This window comes from Pteropus medius, unplaced genomic scaffold (assembly GCF_902729225.1).
Source record: "Pteropus medius unplaced genomic scaffold, Ma_sr-lr_union100, whole genome shotgun sequence".
NCBI lineage: Eukaryota > Metazoa > Chordata > Mammalia > Chiroptera > Pteropodidae > Pteropus > Pteropus medius.
The window spans coordinates 116,057-124,270 of NW_024346065.1; positions in this window are offsets into that span (position 1 = coordinate 116,057).

Below are 8,214 nucleotides of genomic sequence, written 5' to 3' on the forward strand. Positions count from 1 at the left end.
GGAGGGTGTGTTAGCTGACCCAATCCACCCCATGAAGGACTGTAGAAGACAAGACACTTATCTTGGCTTCCCTCTCCTGGGTGTCTCTCCAGGAGTATTCATATATTCCTTCCTTCCACCTTAACCCATTTCCCATTTAGAAAAAACAAAACAAAACAATGCAGCTCACTGCCAGTGTTAATTTAATTTTACATAAACACGCTCTCTGAGGCTGAAGCAATGTGAAAATAAAGTATAAAAACTGTTCTTGAAGTAATTTCTACACAGAACTTGTCTCTAATCCTATTGTAACAGAAATGTATACATAAATCAGATCCATCAAATGAATCTTCGGCTAACAACTGTTTGAGAACATGTTAACATCACACGTAGGAATGCTATTTTCTAAGATTTGACATTTTAGCGATGGAGAATTACTATATTTTGTAAATGGAAATACCGCCACTAAAAACAGAATGCTATAAAAACAGAATGATGTTGTTTCCAAAGACTATTGATATACTAGAGTGATATAAAAATAATAATAAAAGTGAGATATTTCATGTTAGGTTAGGACTGTAATCTGCAAGTTATCTCAGGGTAAGGTTAGGACTGTAATCCGTAAGTTATCTCAGGGTAAACGCTGCAGCCCCAAGTGCCGCTGTCGAGTATTCTCGAGGCAACCGAGAAAAGGGTTAAACGGAAAATCTTAGATGGTTAAAAAGATTAGTTTCACTTGGTAGTACTTACTTGTTAATAAGATACCTCTGGAATGAAAATTATTATGAAGGAATTTCAGTCATGAGCCAATGGGCAAACAAAGGTGATGTGAGGGTAAAGAAAAGTGACATCTATCAAGCATCTATATCATGCCAGAAAGTGTGCTAAGTGCTTGCATAGCATCTCATTTAATGCTCATGCCAGCTCTATAAACTAGGTAATATTGACCTCACTTTTCAGATGATGTAGCTGAGTCTCACAGAGCTTATATCAGCTACTTGAAGCCACAAAAAGAAAGGAACCCAGTAGCAACAATGTTTTCATAGACAGCTACCACTTATTGGGCATTTAGCCATGCTCTACTTTCTACATATTACCTACTGTTTTACACAACAAGCCTATGAGGTAGATTCTATTATTAAGTATCCCCATTTTACAGTTAAGAAAATGGCTAGTCAGTGGCTGAGAAAGACTTGAACCCAGGCCAGACTTGAACCCAAGACTCATGTTTTCTTCCATACCATGACTGCAATCAATTGAAAATAAAGATGGCTTGAATGTCAAGACATTGTATCTCCTGCAGAGAAGTCTCACCTCAAAGCCTCCTGCCACCTGTGACAAAAGGAAATAGAGTTCCATATTTACTGTGATGCTTCTTTCAGAATGTGTTCGTCAGGGGAACAGCATGTTCTCCTTATAAAGACCCTCAGACACCCACAGAAGCAGTTTGTTACACAGGGAAACTTCATTGCAGGAAATATTAAGCAAAGAGAATGAGTGGGAGTGAGTACATTTCCTTCTGACTCACCTTGTGGATGGAGAAAGATAATGGTACCTTAAGGATAGAACCTTTGCCTGGTTTAATGTGAATGAAGAGGGTGATTATTCCAACTCTACCTGAACCATGACCAAAACTAAGAAGGGATTCTTAAGACAGTTTTTAATACCAATAGCTAGACCAAAAGCACCCTGAAATCTTGTGTTGAAGATGTGCCTCTGCTCAGCAGAGTCCCCATCTCATTTCCACCTCACCCATGACCTACCTGCCTAAGGAAGCATCCACATGGTATGACATTGAAAGGCCTATCTCTCCCCAAAATACCCTGAAACAGGGACTGAAGTCTTCACCATTCGGCCATCCTTTAGGGTTAAATCATTGGATTGTTAAAGTTCAATCTTGTTATATAAGACGGGTAATATTAAATTACTAGCATTTATGATTACACTAGTGAGAGCTTGCAAGATGAGCTAAATGTTAACTGGGAAAGCAAAGGAGGTCAGTGTAGGACAGGTATGTTTTACTACAGGAGGAAGAAAAGCCTCTCTCCATTTAGGGTGTACCTTTCTCATCCCGCCCTTTCTCTGTCTAATGAAGTCTTACCCATCCCAAAGCTGAGAGCCTGAGTAAAGTGAAGACCAGAATAACCCAATGAAACATGCACACTGCCTCCCCACAACTTTCATCCTATCTGTCAAGACTGCCTGCATGGTGATTGCGCAGTGCATATCTTATATCTCTAGGATTCCCCATGGTAGCCTAGTGCCCATAACAATCATCTAGTACAATCCAGGCATTCAACAAATACCAGCTGAAGGCTTCAATTTGGAAAGATCATAGAGAAAAGGGATTTTTTTTTTTTTGTAGCAAAGAAACTACAATGAGGCAAAACAAACAAAACCCTGTAGGAGGCCAGGAAGCAAAAGCTGATGTGGACAAGTGGAGGGAAGGGAAGATTCCTACAAAAGGCTAGAAGAGTGTCGAGTTATAGGATGGCTTTGGGTTGACACTCTTTCTCCTCTGAGCCTGAGGACAAGTGAAAAGATTTAGGTCCTGAGATGCTCTTACTTGCTTCAGAGTATAACATCAGGCTTGTACTTCATATAATGTGGGTATAAATTGGTCTATTTTGAGAGAATCCGAGAGACAAAACCCTAAACTTATATTAAATTGAGGCATGTTTGTCCTGTAGTGTCCAGATATTGCTGAATGAAATTTTGCAAAGTTCTTGTCTAGGCATGGCCACTTGTGCACATATTTACATAATTTTTTACTGACACGTATTTCAGTGGAGCCCTTAGTAAGATGAGCAAGGGCATAAGAAGCAAGATAGACCCAACCTGATACCTGAGCACCCAGACCACAGGACAAAAATTCTCCAGCCTGCAGCTGAAATGAACCACCTGGCAGCCAGCATGTGCAGTCAATTTCTTAAAAGTCAGCCTCATTTATCTCAGTCTGGTCTTTGACATTTGCAAGCATACGGGTAAAGTAACTTTTTGTCCTGCCTAATACTCCTGCAAGGTACTTTAATTCCTCACAAATCTCTTACATATCTTGAGTTACTAATTTTCTATCCATTTAAAACCAAACAACATGAAGAATATACATTCCTGTCCTCATCTCCAACATTGATTGAAGCAATTCTCTCTTGAAACTAGTTCCTGGAGGTCACTGACATGAATGTGAACACCCAGTTGAGAAAGAAAATGTTAAAGAACTATTAGAAATGGTGGCAAATTATAATATGCAATTTACAAATGACTCAAATGCAATTCTGGAAATGCAGCTTTCTTACCTATTCTGGCACTGAATAAGAAAATATCAGTAATATCAGACAATGTAATATTCACAGAAATTAGGTCAAAAAGGACATAAAGTATAGACAGGCATGGCTTAAGAGGCCAGATTCTAATAAGACTGTCTGATTCCATAGAGTTTAGAATTCAAAAAAATTGACTAAAGTTTTTTCTACTTCTTGTAAATGTATTTGACATTTTCAAGTTCTTTATTCATATCATGGAAAGTTACTAGAAACGTCTCATAGTGTCCTTTAGACACATGTCAACTAACACTCCAGTGATGCACATTGCATAATGGCTCTTATAAAAATACAGACCCCATCTTTTGTGCACAGAGAGAAGGTGCTTCTTTCACATATGTGATTACTTAATCTGAGGAGCCGAACCTGAGAAAGGAAGGGTCTTCTCCATTATTCAATCCCCTCCTTTGCTGGGAATTTCAGCTAGGAAATAAACTTCTCCGAGTAGTTCATACAGCTTCTGAAAGATCACTAATGTTGTCCAATGTACTGGATCTCTGCATTCTCCCCTTTTTCTCTTCTTTTTACATCTCTACGTGTTTTTTCTATCTGTCTAGGCAGTTTTGCTTATAATCTCTCCTTCATGGTTCCTTAGTAAGAGAACTGCCATCCTAGGATGACACTGGCTTTTACGGTTAACAAGGCATTTATATGGTCATGTCATAATTCATTTTCACACCAACTCTGACGATTTTATTCCCATTTAACAGTTAAGGAAATTTAAATGAGCTCTCCAGATTTACATTTACAGGAACCCAGGTCAGGTCATCTGACTTGTTATGTAGATCCATACCTGCCTCCTCAAGGGAGATTCATTTCCTGTATTCTCAGGTAGCACTGTAGTCTCTAAATGTTTGCTGTGTTGCTACTGCTAGTATCTGTAGGTTTGTGTCAGCCTGACCCCATCCCTCCCTTTACCTTTCTCACCCTATCTCAGTCTAAAAAACCATTCAAGGGAGAAAATTATTGACAGTTTCTTTAGTTATTTTCACTTTAAAATTATTCTGACACTTGATATTACATTTGTTTTTTCATAAAACACTCTTCTTTGAAAACACTTCTTGAACTTATGCATTTCTCTCTTTGTAGAAATGCCCCCTTAATGCTGAAAAACAATATGCTTTAAGTCTCTACCTGAGACACAAGAGAATATGAAGGTGTTTGCTCTCAGATGACGAGATGCCTACTATTCATTCAGCAATTGCTTGTAAACCCTTTATCTGTGCTGTTTCATCTAATCCTCAAAACAATCTCACAAGGTAGACACTATTTATGTTCCCATTTAACAAATGAGAAGACTGAGTAACTTGCCCACCATTACACAGTAGCAAAAGATTCAAACCAGATCCAGTTCACTCTAATGCCCATTCTCTCTGAACTGATCTCTCTAAGGCTTTATATTCTAGTCGAGAAAAGAAGACAAATGCCTAAGAAATGACCTACAATACCAGTCACAAATGATAAGTGACAAATGATCGGTGGAGATGGAGAAGTTTGTAGATATTCAGAGGATGAGCCGCTTTCCTGCAGGTTTGGGATCACCTTAGAGATTTACATTAATCTCCAGAGCTTCTTACCTGAGCTGACTGCATTTCAGACACAGAAAGTGCTGATCTCCCCTGGGGTCTCCTCTGAATTCTACAGGCGTCCAGTCCCAGCCTTGTATCCTTCCCTTGGAATCCCTCATTCTTCCACTCTGGCCTCTGGAAGCTGCATTCAGGGCACAAGATTCTACAGCTAGGATGGAGAACACGAAAGCATCAGTGCAGACAGGTCAGAAGAGCCCACAGCAGGTTGGAGTTCAGGCTTGGAGTCAGTAGAGCCTGGACTAGATTACCAGTTGTATGCCCTGAAACACTTTCCTGGCCTCTTTGATCTTCCTTTGTTGAATGGGAAGAGCATAAGAATCTAGCTCATACAATGATTATGAGGATATAAAGAAAGGGTGTGTTATAACGTGCCTGACACCTGGCAAATTCTCAATAAATGGTAGTTTTAACAACCCAGAAGTCTTTGGAACAAAAGGCTTCACAAATGTAGGAAGGACTTGGCCTAGAAGAGGGCAAGGAGCAGGTGTCCTAGTTAGAGATGTTTGGGCTCAATTTCTATAAAGGATCACCTGTAAAGAGTTCATTCAGATTTCCTACTTAGAGAGAATCTAAGTGTTGGCTTTACAACAGGTTCGTGTCTCCCTCTAATGGAAAGAATAAGACAAGTCAGATTTCTATTTGTTAAATCAGAAGGCTTTGTATGATTTCATCTATATTATGTGTGATATCTGTAATGTGTTGAAAACAATATATATTGCTCATTCAGCTAATTTCCAAGAGCAGCATAAAAGTGCTTTTGTCTTCATTCATTCCATACTTGTCATTTACTTACCCATATGCCAAATGATGTTATAAATATGTGAATAACTCCATGCAATAGCAAAAAAAAATGGGAAAACTCGATTTACATCGAGATGGAAAGACTGCCAAGATATACTAAGGGAAACAATCAGAGTACAGGATGGTATAAATAATATGCTACCATTTGTTTATAAAGGGGGAAAAAAATACACACACAAATTATGTTCAGAATAGGTACACAAAAAAAGTATTACCATTAGTTGGTTCTCTCCTAGAAGAAGAACAGAGTATTTGGAAAATAGAGATAGGAGAGCACTTTCACTGTATTTCTTTTATATTTTTTAAATTGTGAAACATGTGAAGGTATTTCCCAATCAAAAAAATGAATAAACCTTGAAAATTAGACAGAAATGAATGAGGCAGTTACTACATGCGGCTACTCTGGAGGAAATTCACACACCCACACAGTGTTGGTGATCAGTGCTGGGACAGCACTATGCACAGTGTCCAACTGCTAGCAAGCAGAGAGAAGAGGCTCCTACTCTGGAGGGGAGAGGGGTAGAAACAGGAAAGGTCATTAAGGCCAGATCAGAGAGGACCTTCTATGCCAACCTAAAGAGCTTTCACAAAATTCTGTAGGCAACAAGCCATTCAAGGAATTTAGCATGAGAATAACAAGTAGATTCATAAAGTAAAGTATTCTGGTGACAATGTGGGGGTTGGATTCGAGGATGTCTAGACTAGAGCAAGGTTGTGTCAGGGTCAGAGCCCTTTTCAGTAACTTCCCTGCTACAAAGACCTGTTATGTAGGGTCAAAACACCTCAGGGTAATAACAGGAATAGTCTTGGTTGAATCTGTGTTAAAGACGATTTATGATTTATGGAGATTTTATTCAGATTTGTTCTTGGTCTGGAGAGGAGAGTAAATTATTCAATAACTAAAATTTATTACAGTGTGCTAGGCATATTACCAATTAATTATTGAATGATACCTCATTAGTCCTCACAATGATCCTATAAAATAGGTCCTCCTACTCTGCTAATATTTACTGATGAGAACTGAGACTCAAGATTAACCCATTGCCCAAGGTCAGATAGCTCAAAACTGTCAGATGGATTTGAGTCCATCTGTCTGATTCTGAAGCCCATGTTTTCACTTATTGGCATACATGGGGTCCCCTCTAAGCTGTTCAATAGAAAGCCTAGCTGTATCTCACTGCCAAAACCTGCCTTCTAAAATATCTCCTTCCTTCCAGCCCTAGGCAAAACAGCAAAAAGAGCAGTTGGAGTTTGTCCTTCTCATCTCCTCATCGCTCTACCCCAGGTCTCCTCATCTCCATCCCAGTTCCCTCATCTCTATCTCAGCTCCCTTCATCTCCATCCCAGTTCTCTCTTCTCTTTTCCGGCTCCCCTCATCTTCATTTTGGCTCTCTTCTTCTCCATCCCATTTCCCTAATCTCCTTCCCAGTTGTCTCATCCTCTTCCTAGCTTCCCTCATCTGCATTTCATCTCCCCTAATCTCCTTCCCAATTCCTCTCATCTCCATCTCAGCCCCCTATGTTTTGTGGTTTTTCTTTTCTCTTGCATTGGAGACCCAGGTCTTCCCTGCTGCTTTCTCAAAATCAAATCTAGCCTCAGTACCAACACACTAAGACTGAGAAAGATTGAAATCTTAAGATAAAGTTCTAAGGGTGGAATTTCAGGCATCCTCCAGCACAGAGAAAAACTGTGTTGGGGCTGGGAAGTCAGCCACTTCCCTTGCAGGTTGATATGTACAGTGAGCTCTTCCCAGGCACCTCTTCTGCCACACCAGAGGCAACTCACCTGCTTTGAGTCTCTCCTGGAAAGGAAAAGTGCATAAACTGATCTCCAAGAGGTTCTTTTCCTCCCTTGTCCAGTTTTCTACAACAAAAACAAAAGGGAGGAAAGGAAAAAGAGGAAATGAGCCAGTGACAGCTCATGCTCAGGTGAGTTCCATGGCAGACCTGAGAGTCCCTCCTTCAGGCTGTCCCTAGAATTTTGGGGGCCTCAGGCAAAGGTACAGATGAAAGCTCACATGGCACTTGTTTAAAATTATAAATATATATCATGGTAACATTATTAAACAAAATATATTTTGTTGTACAAATATATTTTGCAAAATGTACTTTTGAAATGACAAAACTGAAAAGTGTATGTAAAGCTACGGTTTACTAAGACCGATAGTTGGCAAAATATCAAAATGACTGAATTTAATTATTATTGTGCATGTCTGGGCTTTTTGGTGGGACAATGTTTTCATGAATAATAATATTTGAATGAATAATAAGAAGCAAAAATGCATAATTCACAATTACTTCCTAAAAGTTATTTTAAGTCCATTCAGGGTGCTATAATAAATACCACAGACTGGGTGCTTATAAATCTATAGTGACATCACCTCTCTCATTCCTAATATTTGTAATTTTTGTCTTCTCTTTCTTCTCACCAGTCTGCCTAGAGGTTTATTGATTTTATCGATCTTCTCAAAGAACTTTTGGTTTCACTGATTTTTCCCTATTGTTTTTGTTTTCTATTTCATATAT